Genomic DNA, 24,719 nt, shown 5'->3' on the forward strand with positions numbered 1-24,719 from the left:
GAGCCTATTGTTGTCATATAGGTAGGTTTTCAAGCTAGGAATATACTTTCTTTAATAGGTGCTATTCAAATTTTATATTTCCTCCAGAGTTAGTTTCATTAATTTGTCTTCCAAAGTACTTCTTAGAAGTTGTCAAATTTATTTCAAAACAGATTTTTGTAATATGCTTTCTATATCCTTTTAAATTCTGTAATATCTGTGGTAATGTCTCCTAGATCTTGATATTGTAATTTAAAAAATGTATAACTGATATTGTGTAACAGGAAGAAAAGGTCTAAAGGTGCAGGGGAAGTGGGAGGGGTAGGGGAAAGGAAAAAAGGGAAAAGAAAAATTATGAGAAAAGGAAAAAAATGGAAACAAAGTCTTTGCAAATAGGGAAGGGTGGAGGGGGTAAAGAGAGGGCAGGGGAAGGGGAAAAAATAAGAATCAAGATACTCATTTAAAGGTACAAGATCCCAATGATGAATGTAAGTATATTTTATACCGAAAATGTACCAATAAACTTAATGAGAAAAAATTTTTTAAAAAAAGATGCTGAAAAGTTTTCTCCTGTAAAAAAAAAAAAAAGAAAGTCTGACTAATCCAAGAAAAAATAAAGAGAAACAGAAACGAAATCACAGCAAAAACAAAATATAAAATGAAGTAATGAAAATAACTTCAAATATGTCACTACAGTAATTATGACATATTTAAATGTATTAAATTACCATTTTATTTTCTTTATTTTGGAATGATGCCTTAAACCCACTACCTTTATTACCTTTGAATCAGTTCTGTTGAGGGAAAAATTACATCCAAAAAAATGAACAAATTTTAGAGTTTACAATTTGATGAATTTCAAATAATGGTTATAGTTGTATAGTCACTAAAATGATAAAGCAAAAGATTACCATCCCCCTTATGATTTCCTTCACTTTGCAGTCAGTCTCTTCACTCCATCTTTTCACCCTCTAACTGCTGATCTGCTTATAGCAAATATAACTTTTCTGAAAGTTCATGTAAATTGACTCACACAGTATCATATTTCATTGTTGCGGTTTTCCTCTTTCATTTAGCATACTGCTATTTGAGTTTCATCCATCTATGCCTGTTTTATTCCTTTGTATTGCTGAGTGCTATTTCATTTTCTTTGTGTACCACTTGATGGACATTTAAATTTTTTCCAATTTCATCTATGATCGAATTTCATGTGTGACATATGTTGTCATGTCTAATGAGTTAATGCCGAGGAATAATATTACTGGGCTGCATGGTAAGCTTATGTTTAACTCACAATAGAGTTTGTGTAGAATAAATGTTTCTTTCTTGAAATGTAGTTGAATCCACCAGTAAAGCCATTTAGAGCTGCAATTTTCTTTGTGAGAGAGGTTTGTTACTACCAATTTATTTAAAAATTAACAAATATTGGGCTGTTCTGATTATCTTTGTTTTTAAATGAACTTTATCAATTTGTGTATTTCAGGGAATTAGTCTAGTTTCATGAAACTTGTGTAATATATTGGTGTAAATTGTTCAAAATTCTCATTGATAGCTTTGCGCAGTGGCAGTATCGTAGACAGTGAAGTTTATCTGAGGTGCAATTATTGCTAATCTAAAATTCTCATTAATATTTGGACACTAATAGTTCAGAATAGCCCACTAAAGCTCCTTTTTCATTCATGACATTGGAAATTTGTCTTTTTTGTCTGATCAGTTTGGCTAAAAGTTTATCAATTTTATTGATCTTTTCAAATAATCAGCTTTTGGTTTCATTGTTTTTTTAAAATTTCCTTTTCAATTCATTGATGTCCATTCTTACTATTATTTCTTTCTTTTTGTTTACTTTATTTTTTTTATCATCTTTACTTTCTCAAAGTATATGCTTAGTTTATTGATTTGAGACTTTTTTCTCTTTACTAACATAAGCATTTGATGCTACAGTTTTTCTCTCCAAATACTATTTTGATTGTATCTGACAGATTATATTCTATTTTCATTTATATTCAGTTAAAATAATTTTTACTTTCTTTCACCTATGAGCTGTTCAGAAGTGTGCTCTTTAAATTCTGAATATGTGGACATTTTACAGGTATATTTCTTCTATTGATTTTTTTTTTTTTGGTACTGGGAATGAAACTCAGGACCTTGTGCTTGCCAGGCAGGTGCAGCATCACTGAACTACATCCCTGGCCCTCTTCTATTGATTTTCGTTATGTAGAGTAACATTATGTTCAGATAATGTATTTTGTATTATTTCAATCCTTCTAATATGCAAGCCAAAAGTTATAGAAGTGAAAGGGAAATAGACAAGTTCACGAGTCTTGTTTTATAATTCAAAATGTGGTTTATATTCATGAATGATCTCTGTGTATCCTTTAGAAGAACCTGAAATTCTACTGTTGCTGTGTAGATTGTTCCCTAAATGTCAGTCTGTTGGCAAATACTCTAGATAACTACTGGCTTCTATTTGCTGTAACAATTACTCAGAAGAAAGTGTTAAAATCTCCAGCTTTAATTGTGAATGTGTTTATTTTCTCTTTTATGTCTACTAGTTTTGGATTGTGTATTTTAAAGTATTTAGTTTGTAGCAGTCTCATGATGAGTTAATCTCTTTTTTGTTAAACTATCCTTCTTTCTGTATAATCTGATAATTTTTTTCTCTGAAATCTGCTCAGTTAGATAGTAATATAGCCACTGCAGTTCATGGTTTTTTTTTTTTTTTTTTTGGTACTGGGGATCCAACTCAGGTCCTTGTGCTTGCGAGGCAGGCAGTGGAACCACTGAGCTAACTCCCCTGCCCTGCAGTTCATTTTTGATTGGTATTTGTGTGGGACAGCTCTTCTATCTCTTTATATTTAACCTATCTGTGTCTTTACATAGGAAGTAGGTTTCTTGTAGAGAGGATGTAGTTGTGTCTTGCTTTTTTAAATTATGAAAATATGTGCCATTTTAACTGTAGTATGTAGACTATATATACTTGTACTTAATTACATCTTTAGATTTAAATATGCCATCTTTTCTGCTTGTTTCATTTTCTGTATACTCCTTTCTTTTTATCTACCTTCGCTTGGATTGACTGCTTTAAATGACGCCATCTTGTCTCCAGGACAGGTTTATTAATGCTCCTTTGCCATTTTTGGGGTGTGTGTGGTTGACGTAGGGTTTAAAATGTATAGCATGAACTTATAACTTCTGTCTTCAAGTACTAGAAATCACTTCATGTACACTGTAGAAATTTTACTACAATATAGTCCCATTTTCCTTTTCCATCATCTATGCTATTACCGTCCTAAAGTCTCTCACATAACATATTGTTTTCTTTTCCTTTAATCAGTCAATCATCGATCAAATACATTTACAATATAGGGACAAGCCATCTATATTTTACCACTAAAGCTTCATTTCTTTGTGGATGCGAATTGCCACCTGCCATCATTTCCTTCTGCCTGAAGAAATTCCTTTCATTCTTCTTGTAGTACAGATGTGCTGGCAATGAATTCAGTTTTGTTTATTTCAAATGAGTAGAATGAGTGGAATAAAAAATGAAAGTGATAAAATTAAATCCAACTATCCTAGTAGTTGTAGTGCACTTTCATGTATTTTGCCATTAGTGACAATACAGATGGAGGATTAGACAGACTGGATTCTTAAAAATCCTCTTCCATGCTGTTTACAAGAAATATACCTAGAACATGATGACAGAGAAATGTTCACATTAAAGGCAAAATACTAATTGTACTGCTAAAGCTATGTCAATAACAAATAAGATATACTTTAAGACAAAGACACTAGTAAGAATACAGAGGTCGGGGCTGGGGATGTAGCTCAGTGGTGCCGCCTGCCTCACAAGCTCAAGGTCCCCAGTTCGACCCCTGGTACCTAAAAAAAAAAAGAATAAAGAGGTCTGTTACGTAACAATCAAAGGAAAATTCAACACAAGACATAAGAATTCTGAACTTTTAGCTGATGCATACCTATAATACTAGCACTCTGGGATGTGAGGTAGGAGAACTGCAAATTTGAGCCCAGCCTGGGCAATTTAGTGACTTAGTGAGACCCTGTTTCAAAATTTTAAAAATACAGAAGTGCTGGGGATGTAGCTCTGTCCAAAGGCCTTGGATTCAATCTCCAGTACGCCTCCCTAAATCTGAGCTTGTACATACCGAGTATTTTAATCTAAAATCATGTGCATACAATAAGGAATTATAAGGAAATATTTACAAACCTATAGTCTTTGTAGGGAATTTTAATACCTCTCTCTGGTCATTAATAGATGAAATAGGCAAAAAACTAAAATGAAACAGGGATTTGAATTTTATAATGACACTATTGTCGTACATAAAATTATATAATATCTGCTTATTAAAACTGCATCCAAATATCACAACCTCCACATTGATAAATTAAAAAACCCTCTTATAAATAGTGGCAAAATACATAATTATAATAAAATCTAGAAAAATTAATTAACCACATTTGTGGGATGCAGCTAAAACAGCTTTTAAAAATAAGTTTATAAATGACTATAAGAGAATTGAGGAAATACAGTTATTAAGAGAAAGAGCAACAGATTAAATTGAAAGTATAAGAAAAGAAATCACAAGAAGAAAGAATAACAAAATAGAAAAAAAAGAATTGAACAGAATAAGAAATCCAATAGCTGGCTCTTTGGAAAGACTTGCAGAATAAATAAATCTCTAGCAAGCTGTAACTAGAAAAAGGAGGCAATTTATGTCTGGTTCACATTTTAGAAATCTTAAGCACATCCTATGAACAAAAACATGATAAAGGAGATTACATAACAATCTCCTAGAAAAATTATAGCTTAGAAAAACTGAGTCAATAATAGAAAACCTCACTACATCGATAGCACATAAAGAAATTTAATCAAAAGGTAAGTACATGCCTCTTTCCCAATCCTTTACACAAAGCCCACTGAATTCTATCAACACTTTAAGGGACAAATACTTGCTAACATATTTCAGTTGTTCACAGAGTATAGGAAGAAAAAGGAAAAAATCCATTCCAATTTATTTTATGTAGCACCCCAACTAATTCATTGGTATACTGCATAAAATTCATTTGGTTAGTATCCCAAGGCATTTGGTTAATATACCAAAATTCAGAGAATAATATGATAAAGTCATTGACCAATCTCACTTACAAATATTAATACAAACTTCTAAAGAAAATACCAGCAAAGTAATTTCAGCAGTACCTCAAATATGTTATTACCAAATTCTGAGAGTTTCCCCAGAATACAAGAGGGACCTACCACATTAACTCATCAAAGGAGAAAATAATGTAATCATCAGATTTAGAAAATAAACTTTATGTAATTCAAAGCTATGAGAATTCTTAGTAAACTCATGATAATTCTTAGCAAAGTATGAAGAGAAAGAAATTTTTAAATGTAATAACCTATCAAACCCTAAAATAAACATCATTTTTACTGGTAAAACATTGGAAGCATTGCTTTGTAAATTAGCATCAAGACAAAGGTATCCACACCCACAACTTTTAGGTAATATTAATCTTGAAATGCTAGCAATAAGACAAAGAACTATAATGACTAGAAAATAAATCTTCACTAGTTGTATTTCAAGATAATATATTTATCTGCTGATAAACTATTAGATAAGCTAACTAAAATACAGATAAACTGAGAGGGGGAACCAGCAAGTGTGCTAGATATAAGGCCAATGTATAAAATCCAACAGTTCAGTACACCAGGGAGACAGGAGATGAGGGTTAGCGAAGCTGGCTGGGGAAGTAGGTGTGACCTGTCGATTACAATATCTCAGAACACATGTGCAGAACCATTCCCAAAGCCCTCCACATGGGCTTCTTGCAAGAACTTGAGCAGGTTTTCAATAGGATGCCTAGATCTGACATCAGCCTGAGGCGTGGAAGTTACAGAAGGACAGACCACGTTGAGTTTTGGCCACTGTGTTCTCTCTTGCACCGATGGTCCACCCTCACGCTGTAGGGTGCACTTCATTTCCTACTTTTGCTTGGCCCCAATTTGCTCTGCAAAGCCTGTTTCTTTTCCTACCTTTAATAAAACTTTGCTACCATCTGTGCTTGTCTTGACCAATTCTTTCTCAAGACAGAACCCGAGAAACCACTTCCAGAAAAAGATTCCAGCACCAGTAATAAATAATAAATGCAATTACAGACACCATATTCAGCAGCACCAAAACAAAACTGCAGTAGAATATAATGTGAAAAGGAACATGCTAGATCTTTGTAAAAAATTAAAATCTGCCAAATGCCATAAAATATGACCTAAATAAATGAAAATGTATGTTCATGATGGAATGACTCAATGTTATAAAGCTAACAGTTCTATTGCATTAATTTGTGAAGCCAAAACAGTTCCATCCCTGATTGGGAATTTTCCCAGTTGATCTTAAAATCAGTATAGTGCAGTAAAAAAGGCCAAGAATAGCCAAGGAGATATTGTTGGAGGATTAGTGAGAGGCACAGCAGAGATGTACCAGATACCAAGGCCTATGGTCATGCTCTGATGATTAAGACATTGAGGCTGGTGAGGGACAGACAAACTGGCTAATGGACAGATCCCTGACCTGGACACAGGACCCATTTTGGAAATTCCCAGTTTGACAGAATTCGCACTGCATTAACAGAGGAGACATGGATGATTTCAGAAACAATGTTCAATTAGCTACCCATACAGAAGAGGAGAAAGTTTTTTAATCTTACTTCATTCACAAGCATTGAATTCTGGATACAGAACAGATTTGTATAAAATACTGAAAGGCTTTTAGAAAACAATTTGGCAGAATATCTCTATGACATTGGGTAGGAAGGCAGTAGTTTTGTTTTGTCGTTTTCAGTACTGGGGATTGAACCCAGGGACTATTGCATGGTAAGAGGCAAGTGCTCTAACATTGAGCTACATCCCTTGCCCTTTAAAAATTTACATTTTGAGACATAGTCTGGCCAAGTGGTTCAGACTGGCCGCAGATTCGCAATGATCCTTCTGCATCAGCCTCCCAAGTAGCTGAGATTTTAGGCTTGCACCCCTGTGCCCAGCTAGGAAGGTGGTTCTTAAGAAATGAAAAGCACAAAAGACAGACTTGATCATTCCGACTGTACTGGTTTTAATCCTGGATCTCCTGGTCCAGTCAATGTGGATTTACTTTCCCATACACAAAGAAAAAAGATCAGCCACAAGGAGACAAGAGTATACACCATCTGCAATTCCTATAAGTAAAAAAGGACCAACCTACACTAAAGAAATTATATTCATGAATAAAATTAAGACAAACATCCTCATAGAAAAATGACCCAAAACATGAGCAAACAATTCTAGAAAGGAAACCTATATAGTGAAAACAGATAGCCACAATGGTAATAATCAGGGAAATAGAGATGGAAAGCAGCAACAACCTACAGGGACACCTGCGGAAAGGCAGCTTCAGAAGGAAAGTCTGACAGGGAGCGGTGAGTGTGTGGGGAAACGGAGGCCTCACGCTGGCTGCTGGGAGTGTGTGTCGGTCGGGTCAGGCAGGGAAGCTGGATGGAGATGTGGGTGAAGATATGCATACTTATGACTCAGCAGTTCCCAGAGGGGTTTGAGGAAGGAGGAACGTGACAGCCAACGCACTGCATAATAGAGCGGCCTCTCTCCCAGGCTAACGAGCTGCAGCTGCTAACCCGAAACCGAAACTGCGGGTGTGTCCAAAACGCCGTGTCCTCCCCCCTCCCGCCTCACGTGTTTATTCCTTAACTTCTGTCTGCATTCATCGCTGCCATCACATATTTTCCCATACACTATGTCATCTATATCATAGCATATATTTTACTTTTGTATTATCTGTCTAACAATTGTACTGCTTGTGACTTTTATTTTCCCAATGCTACCTCTCCAGTAGCTAAAATACCGTCACTTTGTAACTACTTGTGACCACAATAAATGGATGAAATCTCAAAAACATAATATTGGTGTTAAAAACACGAGAGGTACATGGACATAAATACCCTGCCGGTAAGTTTTGATACATGTAATAGTGCATAGTTTGTGGATTACTGGATGGAGAGGTAGTAAAATAAGGCATGCATGATAATAGCTAAGACAGTAGCTGTCTCTGTGGAGACAGAGAAGTGGGGGGTATTTGGGAGGTGGGCTTTAGGCATATCTATGGCATTTTATTTCTTAGATTGACAGACCCACTAGAAATGTGGCAAAGTATTAACATCTATGGCCTTGGATGTATACACTATTTTATAATTTTTGAAAAGTTGCAAATAAGTAAATAAAGAAGAGACATGTTGTCAGGTTATTTCCTTGTATAAGGCTTCCCTTCATTTTCTCCGTCCTAGCCGCCTTGGCATGTGCAGTTCTCCCTCTTAACCCACTTCCAGTTGTCGCCACTGCCCTAGGCAAAGTGCACAGGTGTTTCTGGTCCTCTTTATGTTGGAAAATCGAATTCCGCTGTGTTGTATTTAATCAGGGCTCCTATTTTCCTGTGGGGAGAGGGTGTCAGCTCCTGGAAATCAGCCCCTCGGCAGTCAGCCGCCGGCTGTTGTCCCCTGAGCAGACACGGGCCGGGGCAGACACAGGCCTCTCCTCTGTCAACGGTGGGTGTAGACGGGGCCAAGCAAACTCTGGGGCTGCAGCAGACAGACGTCTACCAACACTGATAAGTTTTTATTAGATTAAGAGGGAGCACTTAGAGGGAAAGCCCTAGGGAGTGAAAGGATTAAGTCACTCTGCAACATTTCTCTCCTGTCAAGCGAGCAGACGAGACATCAGCATGGCCATCTGACTGCGTCGCCGGAGCCCTGTGGAGTGACAGTGTCGCGAAGGGAAGGGAAGGCTCTGGCAGGCGGGGACCCAGCAGAGCCTCGGTGAGCAGCAGTCAGGCAGGACCTGTGCACACGGCACAGCGGGGACCAAAGTATCTCGAGAATCCACTTTGAAAACAAAATGTGATCAGCAGGTGCCACCATCTTTTGTCTTATTAAAAATCCTATTTTTACAAGAAGCGCGCATATGCTTTCCTTCCTTGAGAAGCGGCACTTAGGCGTAGACGCTGTCCATGCGACGTCCACCATCTTCCCCTCAGCCTCGTCGTGGTCACTGATAGCCCCACCGACCAGAGAAGACCTTGGTGTTAGCGAGGGCGCGGCAGGGGCAGGACTCTGGGTCACCACCCGTGAACGCCCCACCTCCCCTTCCTCTATCTCTCCTCCTCCTCCTCCACCACCGCTTCTCTCCACCTTCTCCTTCCTCTTCCTCCTCCCCTCTTCCTCTCTTCTTTCTCTTCCTTTTCCTCTTCTTCTCCTTCCTCCTCCTCCTCTCAGCTATGAGCTGGATCTTTTTTTTTTTTTTTTATGATCTGGATCTTGAATGCCTCCCACAGGCTCTCGTGTGGAAGGCTTGGTCTCCAGCCTGGGAGCTACTGGGAGGCGGAACCTTCAGGAGGCGGGCCTAGCGGGAGGAAGTTCATGCAGGGGAAGAGCTTGAAGGGTACAACGGGACCCCATCCTCTTCTTGCCCCTCTCTGCTTCCTGACGCCGTGCGCTCTCTGCCATGGCATGCTGCCTCACTAGAGGTCCAAAAGCAATAAGACCAGCAGCCGTAGGTGGAAACAACTTCCGGAACTATGAACCAAAATAAACCTTTCCTGATTTAAGTTGATTTTCTCTGAGGGCGCTCTCTCTCTCTCTTTCTCTCTCTCTCTCTCTCTCTCTCTCTCTCTCCCTCTCTCCCCCCTCCCCCCTCCCTCCCTCTCCCCCTCTCTCTCCTCCCCCCTCCCTCCCTCTCCCCCCCTCTCTCTCTCCCCCCTCTCCCCCTCTCCCCTCTCTCCCCCTCTCTCCCCCTCCCCCTCCTCCCTCTCCTCTCTCCTCTCCCTCCCTCCCCCCTCTCCCTCTCCCTCTCCCTCCTCCCCCCCCTCCCCCCCTCTCTCCTCCCTCCTCTCCCTCCCTCTCCCCCTCCTCTCCCCCCCCTCTCCTCTCTCCCCCCTCCCTCCCTCTCCCCCCCTCTCCCCCCCTCTCCCCCTCTCCCCCCTCCCCCTCTCCCCCTCTCCCCCCCTCCCCCTCTCTCCTCTCCCCTCCCTCTCCTCCCTCCCCTCCCCCCCCCTCCCTCCCCTCCCCTCCCCCTCTCCCTCCCTCCCTCTCCCCTCTCCCCTCTCCCTCTCCCTCTCCCCCTCTCCCCCCTCCCCCCCTCCTCTCTCCCTCTCCCTCCCTCCCCCTCCCCTCTCCCTCCCTCCCCCTCCCTCCCCCTCCCTCCCTCCCCCTCCCTCTCCCTCCCTCTCCCTCCCTCTCCCTCCCTCCCTCTCCCCTTCTCCCCCTCTCCCCTCTCCCCCCTCCCCCCCTCCCCCCCACTCCTCTCTCCCTCTCCCCCTCCCCTCCCCTCCCCTCCCCTCCCTCTCCCTCCCTCTCCCTCCCTCTCCCTCCCTCTCCCTCTCTCTCCCTCCTCTCCCTCCCTCTCCCTCCCTCTCTCTCCCTCTCTCTCCCTCTCTCTCTCTGACATACAGACACATTTCCTTTGATGGCCAAAGAGCTTTTTTTCACATTCTGTACATGAAATTTCCCACAGTGTCACCCTATGGCTGCTCCACGTGTGGGAGGGACAGTTGGATATATATGAACTACGAACTGAGGCCATACTGAACAAGCTGTCATTTGAGTGACTATATTTGCTTTTTCCAAGACATTTTTTATTCTTTTTCATCTCTCATTTCCTTACCTCCTGGTTTTGTTTCATAGCATCTCATGAATATCTATGGTGAGCCCTTCCACCTTAACTTGAAGAGCTCAAACATAATCATTCTAACTCATTCTGAGATGGCTTTTATTAGATGCGTCCAAAGGCATCTGTAGGAATATTTTCTTAGATCTCCCTTTCTTGTGTCCTGGGGTCACCTGGGTCGGAAATTGTTTCTGATCTCGCTCGTATTTCGCTCTTCCTGAGTCTTGTGGTTGCTTTCCTCCTGTTCTCCTGGGTTGGGGCTCCCATTCTGTCTTGGACACTTTCCCAATCAATGGATCCATGCACTGATGAGTTCAGCACCCCCACCATCCAATCTCACTTCTAGGGGACATTTTAGATCCAAACTGTAATGCATTATTTGGTGGTGGCTTCCCTCAGCTCTGGTTTGCCTCTGCTTCCTTCTCCACCTGTGAATCATGCTTTGTTAAACCAGCCATGCCCTGCCTTTGCTGCATCACCTCCTCATCCAGGTGGGCTCTGGTTTCCTGCGGGGAAGCTGTCCCAAGCCTGAACTCCCACCCCTCTGCCTACAGCTCCAGAAACTTGCAAAATCAGCACTCAACACTGTACGTCAGTGCAGTTCTTGTCCTTGGATGTGTTTATTTTGATTCTAATTGTGGCTCTGTCTTTTTCATGTAAAGAAAAATGTGTTTAACTGTAAGACCTGGAGGGGGAGGGGAGTCAAAGAGTAAACTCACAATATTGTTTTAACCTGAAGTCCAAAAGTTGATGTTAAGTTTTTAAAAAATTCTCTGAAAAGAAATCAGTGTTTTGTTTAACTATTTTTCCTGCCTCTTTCTGTTTTTCACCTAAAAGTAGAATGCAGAACATTCTCTACTCCCCGTGGCAAGTCAGTTTCTGAGGGTATTGGCAAGATGGTTGGGATTGTTTTCTTTTTCAGATTTACTGTAGCACATTCAGCTATAATGGGTGGGGTCGGCCCATTCCTGTATTAAGAGGACTAAAAATGGGAGGAAGGGTGGGAGGGGATAAGAGCTGCATTCCATGCTTTTATCTTTAGCATTTACAAGAACCATATAAATTTATTCAAAATCCCCATAGCAGGAAGAGAGTAGTAAAACCCGTGTGTTCATAGGAAATTCCATGGCTATTTGCTCTGCAGTGAGTTCCGAGAAGAGAGTACCTCTGGGAAGAGGTAAGTGGCCAGGAGGGAGGTAGTCCAGGCCCAGAGCAGTGGAGACCACTGCACCCAGGCACACACGCCTGGCTTCCCCCATGGCTTCTCCCAGGAGCCCACGTGTGCAGCGCCAATGTTTGGGAGCCAGGATGGGTCAGAAGTCTGCTCAGACCTGAGAACTGAAAATGCTGAGCGCGGGACAAGGGTCTCAGGAATCCCACCCTGCTACTGTCCACTATCCACGATCCAATAAGGAAACTCGAGTCTGCCTGTCTCGTGTAGCACTGTCTCTTCAGACAGCACTGGAGTGAAGGTCAAGAGCAAGGATTTAGAGCCAGAAGAACCCTCTAGGCACTGGCCACCGGACTTAGGCTACTCAGCCCTTGTAGAACTCTGGCTCTTTGGCTAATAGTGAAATAGGTCTGGGAGCACCTGGCTGTGAAGAGTAAATGCAGGATGCACGGTAACAAGGAGAGTGCTCAGTACCGTGTTGCTCCTCTTGGAGTAGTTTTATCATCTGGGATCATAAAGGCCAGTGGGCATCCATTAGCAGGCAATCTGTGTGCGGTATTTTTGCTCGAGGGCCAAGTTCCAAGTGTATTAAAGTGTCCTTCCCCCATTCCTTACCCTAACCCCACCTGGGATGCTCTTTGAAATTAATCTTGTAATTCTCATTGCAGGTCTGTGTCTCTTAAGGTTTATTGGGTCTTGATTTCTACTCCCAGTCCATCTGAAATGCATTGTTTTCACAATTTAAAAACACATCTCTCAGGGGACTCAAATACCTGGTTGGGGGGCAGTAATGAGGGTCTGAGGCCCTGGGAGAAGCAGAGCCTTTCCTGTCCCGCCCCCAACCCTATTGAAAAAAGACACCACCCAAAGGAACCACTAGAAATCACTTAGTGAGTTAGATGGAAAACAGGAAATTGTTTTTCTCTTCACAAATTACAATGAGCTGTGTGCCACTGTTTCTAATGGGAACCACGTTTATTGAGGAGAATGGCTGTAAGCGTGGGCTGGAAAGAGTTGTACATGTTTTCAAATAAATTTAATCTATTTTTTGTGCTCCAGCAATGTAAATATGATTACCTTCAAAATGCAATTAATCCTAATTTAATTGGTTGCATTTTTCCATTAACTAATTTTTGCTTCTCTGAGTTGTTAGCCTTTTTTCCTCCTTAATTCAAAAAGCCACCATCTCTAGCCAAACATGTCTCAGAACCAGTTTCTGTCCAGCTTGTCCAAAATCTCTAATGATTTCCTAGTTGTGCTGTGAGGGACTCTGGGGTTTTTTTTCTATTGGATTTTTTTTTTTTTTTTGTACTGGGCATTGAACCCAGGGCCTTCACACTAAGCTGCACTCTCGGCCCTTTTAAAATCTTTTATTTTGAGACAGGTTCTCTTAAGTTGCCCAGGTCAGGCTTACACTTGGGAGCCTCCTAGAGTCTGGGTTCCAGGCGTGGGCCACCATGCCCACCTCTGGGTTTCTTTATAATAGGACTTGTGCGAATCGTGTGCTCAGATGACGGGCTTAAATGTCGATCCTGCTCCTGAAAGCTCGCTTATCAGCTTAACTATCTCCTTCCAGCTGAGGTTGGTCCTTGGCATTGCCAGGGGATAACACCTGTTTGAGGTGCCCCTCCTAACATCTCCTCGGGCAGTCCGTGACATCCTCCCTCTCACAGGAAGTACCTACATGCTCAGGGCCACCACTGTAGCCTGAGACCTTGCTCAGTAGTTTCAGTATTATTCCCCATCACACTTTACCTGTCCTGGTGCAGCTTTCCTGACCATGAGTGAGCTTCAGCTGCTATCCTTTGCCCCAATGCCTGGTTCACGATGGCTTCCAGTGTGTCTCTCTCCAGGGTGACCTGTGCCCAGCCAGTTAAATGTACACACAGGTCGTAGCTAATGGGTATACTGAGCTGCCCCATCGGTTCCAGTCTGTGCTGACAGAGCCTACTCCAGACACCAGCAGGCCTGCCTGAGTGTGTTCTCTCAACTGCCTGGAGGGCATTTAGGATAACACCCTTATAAACCAAGTGAAATACAGGGTAGATCCCCTGGCATCCTCACCCCCGAGGCATGTTCCACACCATCTCCCAGATACTCCAGCCAAGTGGAGCCCAACGTGCCAAAGTGGTAAATTGCCACAAACCTATCATGAGCGCCTCCCTTCCCTTCCCTGGCTCACTTTCTGCTCCCATGTTGGTGTTTTCTGGACTACCCCTTGCACCTAAAAATCTTTGCTCTCACCTGGGGCAAGATGTCTATTTTTTGCAAGATCTTTCTCACCTTCCTCATAGCTTTGAGCCATAGCTGGAGTTATGATAGCCTGGCCTGAGCAGAGAAACCCTGTCCCTGCTATGGAAGAAAGAAGTTATTCTTCCAAGTGCTGCAGGCTCTGTCTCATGGGTTTGGACTGAGGCTGAGTGGAACATGCCTGGAAATAGAAGTTGTGGGGAGCAGTGAGAAAGGGAGATAAGTCTGGGCAGGGGAGTTTGTAGATGAAGTGCCATGCTTCTGTGGCTCAGGAATTAACAACCTGGCCAGGGTCCCTGAACCTGGCCCCATGCACTGCCAGAATGGTTTCTTGAAACTCAGAAACTATGGCAGCCTACAGTCGACAGGTGCAGGTGCTGGAACTGCTTTGTCGGAGTGTGAGGAAAGAGACAGTGTCCCAGAGTCGTAACAGCTAGAGTGAATTTACTCAGTAAGACCAAGAGAGCTCAGATGGTGCTCCATTCACTAACATGATAAGGAATGCTGGTGAGGGCCACCAGAAGCATGGAGAGGCTCAGGGGTGATGGAGGAAGCACTGTTGTGCAGTTGGAATCCCCAGGATTAACAACATGACCGAAATCCATAATGACAAAGTCCAGAGAGCAGCACTTCCACACAGAGGTTGTCGCTGTACAGACGGCAAGATCAGAATGGCCACTGGGGACACTGGCCCGTGGTAGTCTGTGGTGATGATGATGCAGTGACCATGCAGTTCCTGGCAGCAAGAGAGATGGGAAATCAAGAGGATTTTGCTTGACTTATGCTGCTAACTGAGCTCATGGCAGGTTGAGCAGAGGGCCGATATCAGGCTCAGTTGAGGACATGGCCATTCCTTGCCCAATGCCCAACCCTGAGCCTGTTCCTGGATCTAGAGACCAATAAGAGAGGAGGCTGAGTTTCCTTGAGGAAGGGCCCTGCAACAGACAGAGTTGGTGCTCCTGCCATTCTCCCCAAAGGAGCCCATAGTTATTTCAAAAGCATACATTGGGAGGAAGAGAATATTCAGATTTTTAAGGGCTTTTGAATGTAGTGTCTGAACTAGAAACTGATTCTAGGTGTATAGGTTATCTGTTATTGTATAGTAAATCACCCCAAACATATTGGCTTAAAGTAGCAAAATCATTTCTTACCTCACACCACTTCCGTACACCATGGATTTGGAAGGGACTTGGTTGGTCAGCTCTGGCTTGGTGTCTCTCACGAGGTGGTGGCCCGAGGTCAGTCACAGCGGCCATCAACTAAGGCTGGACTTGGCCTTGAGGCCTTTGAAAAGGGAGGAATGTCAAAGAATGTATGTATTTTATAACCACCGTACACATCAGGAACCCGAGTGCTCCCATGGGCTCTGTCTGCACAGGCACACGTGGAGCCAGATGTTAACATCTTCCCCCGAAGGTGTCCCACAGTGGCCCAATGGACCCTGCAGTCAGATGACCTGGTGGTTGTCCTCATGCCGAGTCACTGGTAACTGGATGAGTAACTGGGATCTATTTATCTCTGGAAGTCTGTAGCTGTTCCCTGGCCTGTGGAAGGACAGTCGTTATGGTGATGAAGCTCTGGTAGGAACTCCTTGACACAGCCTTACACACCCAGCCAAGGTAGCAGACCAGCAGCAATACTGCAGCCTGGGAAAGAGCTTACCACCGGGGTGAGGGGTCTCACTTTAGCCCTATTTAATGCACCCAGGACTTGCCAGCTTGATCGAACACTGGAATATCCCCTTAAAACGACAGCTAAAGCACAGGACATCTGGTCCCTCGGGACTCGGTGACCGCCTTGAGCCAAGGGTGGTCACATGGTGTTGGGTCCACAGCCCAGAGCACGCCTGGAATCAGGAGCTGCGCCTCTCCTCGCTGTGAGCCACCGGGGAGCTCACACTTTCTGGCCCGGGATGCTGGACTCTGCTGGGCAAGAGGTTCTCGTGCGGCCAGGGTGGTGTGTGTTCCCCAGGGTCCAAAGCAAGCACTCACTAACCGAGCTGTGACAGTGCTGGGCCATTTTGGGCTCTTCATGTTGTTAGGCCACCAAGTACGGAAAGGAGCTGCTTCACTGATGGGGAGGCTTGATCATGATCACGGTGGGGAAGCCGCTTCTGCCTCTGGTGAGGCACCTTCCGCAGAGGCAGAGCAGCAGCGTTTCACAGGGTGGTTCTTGGCTCCACACTCAGTGGAACCGATGCTTCTCCATTTAAGTCCTTTGCTATAAGTGCTTTATACATTTGTCTTTTAATTTTGTTGGTACATTTTAGATATATATATATAATGATCACATTCATCATAGGGACTTTGTACCTGTACGTGATATATGTAGATTTTTCTTATTTTCCCCACTCCCCTCCTCTCCCTTCAACCCCTCTTCCTATCCTTATTTACAAAAGCTTTGATTCCATTTTTTCCTTCCATTCTCCTTTTTGTCTTGTCCCCTCCTTCTTTCTCCCCCTTCCCTCCCTTGTTCCTCTCTCCATTTGAACATTTTCTTCCCATATCCCAGTATCTATTATACATTTTGGTCCTTATTTACACTGTTGGTTTCTCACACCAGAGAAACAATGCAATATTTAGACATTTTTTGTGTCCGATTTATTTCACTTAAGAGTATGGTCTCAAGGTGCATCCATTTACCTAGACATGTCTCAAGTCTATTCTTTTTCATGGCAGAGTAGTACTCAATTGTATAAAAAACCCACATCTTTATCCATTCGTCAGTTGATGGGCAATTGAGCTGTTTGCAAGATTTAGCTATTATAAAGGATGCCGCTATAAACATGGGTATGCATATATCGCTGTGACATGATGCTTTTAATTCTTTTGGGAAGATACCAAGAAGGGGAATACCTGGATCAAATGGAACCTGTAGTTTTAGTTTTTGAGGAATTTTCACATTGATTTCCACAGTGGTTGCACCAGTCTACACTCGCACCAACAATGAAGAAGGGTTCTTTTTTTCCCATAGCCCTACCACCATTTGCTATTGGCTGATTTCTTGATAGTAGCCATTCTTTCTGGAATGAGATGGAATCTCAGTGTTGTTTTAATTTGCATCTCTCAAATGATCAGTGATGTTGAACATTTTTTCATATTCTTATTTGCTCTTTCTACTTCTTCATTTCAGAAATTTCTATTCATTTCAGATGCCCATTTTTGGACTGGGTCTTTAAATTGGGGGAGTCTGATTTTTTTTTAGTTCTTTATATATTCAAGATATTAGTCCATTGTCTGAGGAACAGCTGGCAAAATATTTTTCCCACTACATGGGTTGTCTGTTCACTCTGTCGGTGGTTTCTTTTGCTGTGCAAAACCTTTTAATAAGATGAGAACTCAGTTGTTGATCCTTTGTAACATTCCCTATGTGATCAGGGTTTTGTTCATAAAGTTTTTGACTACCCCAATGTCTTCCAGAGTTCCACCTATTCAATCTTCCAGCGGATTTAGTGTTTCTGTTTTAATATTTAGACCTTTGATCCATTTTAATTTTAGTTTAGTGCATGGTGAGAGATTTGGGTCTGGTGTTAATCTTTGGCATGTGGAAAGCCAGTTTTTTCAGCACTATTTATTATCTGTGTTATCTTTCTTCCAGTGAAATTGTTTGGCTTCGTTGTCAAAGATGATGTGGCTGAGTGTGTTTGGAGTTGTTTCTGCATCATATAATCTGTTCCATTGATCCTCATGTTTGATTTTTGCCAGTACCATGCTCTTTTTATCACTGCAGCCTTGTGGTATAATTTCAAGTCCAGGATTGTGATGCCCCTGCCTTACCTTTGTTGCTTAGAATTGCTTTTGCTATTCTAGGTGCTTATGGTTCCAAAGGAATTTTAGCATTGCTTTCTCTAATTCTGTGAGATACACTAGTGGTACTTTGATTGGGATTGCATTAAATCTGTATAACAATTGTATATAGTAAATATGCTCTCAATACAGCAATTTTACCTTCAGGGAGAAAAGTTAAAAGAGTTTGGGGGTGGATAGAGAAATAGAAGAAGAGGAAGAGATTAGAAGCAAGGCTGGAGGACAGTGGAAGATTATGCAAAGTTTAGGGAACTGATGGAGAAGACAGGAGGGAAAGAGAGAAGGAAGAAATAAAAACAAGAACAGAACAACAACAAAACTACAAATAATGTTCATCTTCACATGAAAACAAGAAGAAACAATCAAAAGAAAAGGAAAACAACAGAAAAAAAGAAGAAAAAAATGTTCACTTCAGAATGTGTCTCTGCTGTCACTGATAGAGTGGACAGACAGAGCCCAGATCCGTGTGGATTAATCCCAGCCAGCCAGCCATAGATTTACAGAGTAGTGGATAATCCCAGCAAGCCTGTACCCATAGTTCCACTGAAGTTCAGGCTGGTTTCTGGCTGTGAGGCTGGAACCTGATTGTTCAGCTGGAACACTTGAACTCGCCTCCTTGACTTTCTGAGGCTTCCCCCAAGTCCCACCATGTGCCCACCTGCAACATCATCTTGTTTCCAGCTGTGGTCTAAATTAAGGTCCCAACGCGTGTGTCAAGGCAGCAGTTGGCCCTTCGGTTCAGCAGGGTGTGATCCACCTGGTTCTTCCACTCCTCAGCCAAGTGACTACCATGCTACTCATCACAGGGGCAGAGGAGATGCTGGGCATGGGGTGGGGTCCCACATGACAGTTTCAGAGGGACACTCTGGTCCAGGAAGGTAGGGGGCCCAAGTCCACCTCAGCACTAGCTATTATGTTCCTCACCTTCACACCAAGATTCTCAACTCTGGCCACCAATATTCACTGAGGGGTTTTTTTTTTTGATGGGTGGGGGAAGTTTGCCTGGGTCCCACCCCAGAGCTTCTAATTAAAATGTTCTAGTTCTCTCTCTCTCTTTGTCTTTCTTTTTTTTGAGACAGAGTCTTGCTAATTCATTAAATTCCCTGGGTAGGTTGGCCTTGAACTTGTGATATTCCTCCCTCAGCTTCCTGGGGAGCTGAGAGTACAGGTGCACACCACTGTACACCCCACCCTTATAGCTTGCTTACTCTTTCTTTCTTTTTTTTTTTTTTGGTACAGGGGATCGAACTCAGGACCTTGTGCTTGTGAGGCAGGTGCGGTGCCAGGGAGCTAAATCCCCAGCCCCTGTAGCTCTTCTTTCAAAGGAGCCTTTTGGAGACTATCATTATTCAGTGGTGCTGGGCAGGCACAGTTCAACAAAAGGATAGAAAGCTTTGGAGACCACACACCGATATTTACCCGTCAATGTATTCTTCAGGCATCAAAGACAAAACTGGACAGAATCTTAAAGAGCATCAAGACATGATATGTAAGAGTACCAACTCCCTCTGATTAATGTAATCACCGTGTTGCAAACATGTACTAATAAACATTTTAAAAATAGACAGAATCATCAGGAAAAGTTGACGAATCCATGTTTCCAGTGGGAGAATCTCTCTTACAGACTGGCAGATAAAAACAATAAAAAACTGCTGACAACAGAAGACTTGAACTACACCATTAATAGATCTAGAGAGGGAATACTTTATTCAACAAAGAATAAACTTTTTAAGCATACATAGAACATCTTTTAAAAAGCAAGTATAGGGGCTGGGGATTTAGCTCAGTGGTTCCGCCACCTGCAAAACGTGAGTACCATCCAGGCTGAAAATAGCACCATGAAACGAGAAAACTAAATGGTAGGAGAAAACCTCCACAGATTTGGAAATGTTAAGATACTTCTAACTAATTGGGATCACAGAAGAAATTACTGGGGAGCAGGGATTGGAGGGGTGAGCGTAGAGACTGGGACATGTCGGGGGCGAGCAGGACAGTGAAGGAGGCCTGATGGTGGCTGGGGTTGGCATGGCCGAGAAGGAAGGAGAAAAGTGGGCAGATTTGTGACGGGTGGAAGCAGTCAAAGCACTGGAAAGACCATGCATCGTGCCTGCTTCCCTCCTTCCCTCTGGACTGAAACCATCCTCCTCTGGCTCTCAGCAGCTGTGTGGTGCTCAGGGAGATCTGGGCCTGTTGTCGGGCGGGGTGAGCCCCCTCTGGGGTCAAGAGAGTCCTCAACCTTGAGCAGGGCTGGACTTCCGCCTTCCTGCTGCCTGGTGCCCAGACCTCGGCCGCCTCTCTGAAGTTCTGAGGCTGAGAAGCAACTGTGTGTGGCCAAGGGTCACTACTCTACCCACGTCCGCGGTGTACTCTTGGAAACCGTGACGAGCCAGGCATTTAAAGAAAATCTTTCCCAGCTGAAACCACGTTATGATTAAGGATTAGATGCTGACCAAGGCTTTAGCAGCAAGTAACTCACAGACATGACCCCGCCCCTCTGGTAAGTATTATGTAACGTTACATAATTGAGAGATTAATCCAGCCTCGTTATTTTACCGTTAGATTAAATGTTCCACAAAGATAACCATACTGGTTTTACTCATCAGTATATTTTCAGGATCTGCCACAAAGAATAAGACATGGAAAGTGGTCTGTATTTCATACAGGGCCAGTGATGATAACTCTTTTATTTTCTGTATTCCTCATCGGCTGGCATTTGGGGACCTCACTGACCCAGGGAGAGCTGTCAACCTCCCAGAGCTAGCCAGGTCTTAAAGTGTGTGGGCAGGGCTCCTGTTTCACATACCAACTCCAAGGCCAACACCCAGCCAGCTCCTTCCCTAAGTCCAACACACCACGCCAATGCTTCCCCTGCCTGAGACACCCCAGGACCAGGTATCCAGCAACTAGAGACGACTGGGGTACCAAAACCCCATAGGGATTATTCATACTGCCAGTCCCAGCCTGCGGACTCTGCCAGACTCTGGCCTGGATGTTCCCGTCTCTCTTGCTTCTGCCTCCTGACTGTCCCCATGGTTCCGCTAGGGCCCTGCATGTGTGGTGTGCCCCTTCTCTAGCGACAGGGAGATGGTAAATGCCTTCCGTGGCACTGGCCTTTCTGAGTCATCACTCGGTCACCTTCACAAATTAACATCTCTTAGGTACACTTCTAAGCTGAAGGTGCTCAAGAAATACTGGCCTTGCTGAAGGAACAGAAGAATATCTGAAGTAATGACTCAAACAACAACGCCCAGTGACCTCAAGCGGCACGCTCAAAGTCAGCTAGGCAGCAACCGAAAACTAAAACCCTAGGATTTTTTTTAACTTGTATTTATTTTATTTCATTTATTGTTGGCTTCTTTGGGGCCTCAAAGCACTTGTCACACCTGAGTCAGTGTGTAAAGAATATGCACAGGCAGCAGAAACAGGGCTCTGTCATAGTATAAATTTGAGCTTCTGAAGCCATTCTTTCAGGCTATCACAAATATAAAATGTATTTTTCATCATTGTACTTTTTTTTTTAGGATTGAGTCTATGCTTGTTTTGGTGCTAGGGATGGGACCCGGGCCTTTTGCAAAGCAGATACCTGGGGCTGAGCTAAACTTCCAGTCTTGCTTTTCTTCTTGGTTGGCCGCACTGGCGGTTAAGCCAGGGCCTTCGCCCTGGGCCACATCCTCAGCCCTTTTCAGTTTTGATTTTGAGCCAGGGTCTCACTGTGTCACTGTTTCCTGGGCTGGGCTCAAACTTTCGATCCTGTTGCTTCCGCCTCTCAGTGTGCCCGCCCGAGAGCTGCGTTAGGAGAAGTTGAAGAAGCCTCGTTTCTTGCAGTAAATTGCCCTGCAGCAAGCAGAGACCTCCCAGGTCCACCTCTTGGTCAGTTTGCTCAAAGGCAGCTATTACATCTTTTGAGCTTTCTGAAATCATTGCTAAGGGACGTCAGCGGGGAGGCTGGGGAACAAGGTCTCTTCAATTTCTGTCTCATTTCAGTTCGGCCGCTTAAGGGAGAGGGCAGGGGGAGGCTGCAAAGCCAAAGCCAAAGGTCCTGACCAGGACCTTCCTCTTCCCTGCAGGCCTGGCTTCCCCTCACTGCTGCGGGCAAGGAGAGCCTGAGCTTAAATCCAGGGATGACTGTGGGTCTTGGAAAACCATTGTTAATGACAGGATCGGACTCTGTGGAAGGAGGCACGCAGGCCGGGAATAAGGACTGTCAATACGTGGTGGTGCCTGTGCTGGATGACAGTGGCAGAGGAGCCCCCCAGAGGAGTGTGTAACTGGGAGATCCAATCACAGTGTGCTCAGGGAGACCGACATGGTCCAGATAGGTCTGTCACTTGCCATGGACCCTTCAGTCCACTCATAGTAAACATTCGATGTATGAGGCTGCTTACAATATACTTTTCTTCAGTACTGGGAATTGAACCCAGGGCCGTTGCACTGAACCACCCCCTCCCATCCTTAAAGACAAGGTCTTGCTAAGTTTCCCAGGCTGGGCTGGAACTTGCAATTCTCCTATCCTAGCTGCCCAGAGTCCTGGGGTTATAGGCAAGCACCACACAGAGCCTAAACATTGTTTTTAAAAAATAAATAGAGGGCGTGTACTGTAAAATAACAATAAAATGTGTTGTATGGTAAATACTTAGAGTAGTGACACAGTCACTTACTAATCACTTTCTCATTGCTGAGACACAATACCTGATGCCTGCGACTTAAGGAGAAGAGGTTTATTTTGGCTCACAGTTTGTAGAGGTTTCAGGCATAGTCCGCTGCTCCAGGGAAGACGCAGCATGGTGGAAAGGCCTGGGCAGAGGAGAGTTGCTCATGGCCTGGTGGACAGGAAGCAGAGTGTGAAGGGAGGAGCGGGGCCAGAGATAAGTTCTCCCAGGCCACACCCCCAGTGACCCCGTCTCTTCCATCCAGACAGCAGTCAGCTGTACTGCCCCGCAATCAGTCACTTTTCAAACACCCCACATATGAACACAGGAGGCTTTGGGGGACATTTAAATCTGGACCATCAGTCACTTATTAACATTATCAAGAATTATGCAAGGTACGTTGTTATAGCTGCTATACTTTATATGATTGGCAGTGTAGTGGTTGTTTACAGTTACATCGCCACGAACACATGAGCAATAGATTGTGCTGAGACAACATGGCAGCTGCAATCTCACTAGGAAATAGCACATTTTCAGCTCTAGTGCAGTCTATGAGACCACTGTTATATACTAAGATGGGCTGGGGATTTAGCTCAGTGTTTCTAGCACCTGCCTCGCAAGTACAAGGTCCCGAGTTTGATCCCTGGTACCAGAAAAATGACAACAACAACTTTCTTATACTGACTAAGATGCTATGTGGTGCATGGCTATGCTGTGATGACCCTTGTTTGAATTCTAGCTGTATAACCTTAAAGCTGATGATTAACCCTCAGTATCCTCATCATGTAAAATGAGACTAAAATCACCCACCTTCCCGGGTTATTATTAGAAGCAGATGATTGGTGACACAACATGGATTCTGTGCTCAGTGAAAGGCAGCTGTCATGGCGCTCAGGGGCCGGTGTGTGGGGAGCTGATGGCCTCATAGCCAAGTCCTTGAAAGTGGGTTGCTGATGTGAGGCCCATTGGTGCCGTCCCAGAGTCCCAGGTGCAACACCACCCCAGATGCTCAGGCACAGAGACTCAGGGGCAAAGAGACAAAGCAGGTTTGGACAAACTTGCAGAGTCCCTTGTCCCTCAAGCCGGGCACTCTGCCCCGGGAGGCCCCCAGAGTCTGCCCTCATCCTTGGTGCCTCGGTGCCTCCTGGTACCTAGGTTGGCTGATCAACAGCTAGCACCACAGTTAGTGGGATGTGCCCAGTCCCAACACTGTGTGTAGTGCCCTAGGCTCACAGAATCTATTTTTGTCCCTCCTTTTGGACCAGATGAGAAGCTCACCTTCCTAGTAGCACACAGGCTGGACACCACTTGCTTCTGAGGTTTTCCAGAGCACTGGGGAAGAGTCATTGCTGACCTTTGAATCAGTGTCTGTTTTGGACTTTCCAATGCAATTCAACTGATGGCCATTGCAAAACTTAAGGAGGAAAAGCTAGAACAATGTGATTTTCGAAGATAGGAGTCTCTAAGGATAAAAGCAAAAAAGGAAACCAAATTGCTTCCATTTCTTAAAGGAATAATTTTAAAAACATAACCATCATCTTATTGAATTAATTACATTGAATAATTTTACATCTTATTTTCTTATGTTTACTTTTAAACTACTAAAGTCATATTTTTACTTTCTCATTCTACTATGTATAAAAATTAACTCAAAATGTGTCAAAAGCCTAAACATAAGAACTAAAACTATAAAAATCACAGATGAAAACATGGGAAAAAAACTTCCTGATATTGGATTTGAGAACTTCTTGGATATGACACCAAAAGCTCAGGAAAAAAAAAGAATAAAACAGATAAACTACATCTCATCAAAATGAAAAACTTTTCCCCATCAAAAGATACTTTAACAGAACAAAAAGACAATACACAGAATGGAAGAAAATATTTTCAAATCATATCTATGGTAAAGGATTAATGTCAAGAATATATTATGAGTCCCAACAACTCAATAATATAAAATCAAATTAATTCAAAAATGGACAAAGGACACAAATATTTTTCCAAAGGAGATATGTAACTGGTCAATAAGCACATGAAAAAATGTTCACTATCAAAATCACAATGAGATACCCCTTCACATCTATTGGGATAGCTATTTAACAAAAAAAAAGAAGCCCCAAATAGCAAGTGCTGTTAAAGAT

At 43.4% G+C, this 24,719-nt stretch overlaps 1 long non-coding RNA gene and 1 pseudogene across 1 annotated transcript; one reads left to right on the forward strand and one right to left on the reverse strand.

Annotated features, from left to right (window-relative positions):
- Window positions 1-1,529: 1,529 nt before the first annotated feature.
- Window positions 1,530-1,629, forward strand: LOC147829149 (U4 spliceosomal RNA; annotated as a pseudogene).
- Window positions 1,630-14,281: 12,652 nt separating this feature from the next.
- LOC110345244 (uncharacterized) lies at window positions 14,282-24,036 on the reverse strand. The gene is made up of 4 exons (XR_002388438.2): window positions 23,857-24,036; window positions 22,619-22,749; window positions 15,275-15,407; window positions 14,282-14,859 (listed from the first exon to the last, which is right to left on the reverse strand). It is a non-coding gene; the product is annotated as an uncharacterized LOC110345244 (long non-coding RNA).
- Between the last annotated feature and the right edge of the window lie 683 nt (window positions 24,037-24,719).

Source organism: Heterocephalus glaber, unplaced genomic scaffold (genome assembly GCF_053883595.1).
Source record: "Heterocephalus glaber isolate CG9 unplaced genomic scaffold, H.glaber_assembly_v1.0 deba00000738, whole genome shotgun sequence".
NCBI classification, from domain to species: Eukaryota; Metazoa; Chordata; class Mammalia; order Rodentia; family Bathyergidae; genus Heterocephalus; species Heterocephalus glaber.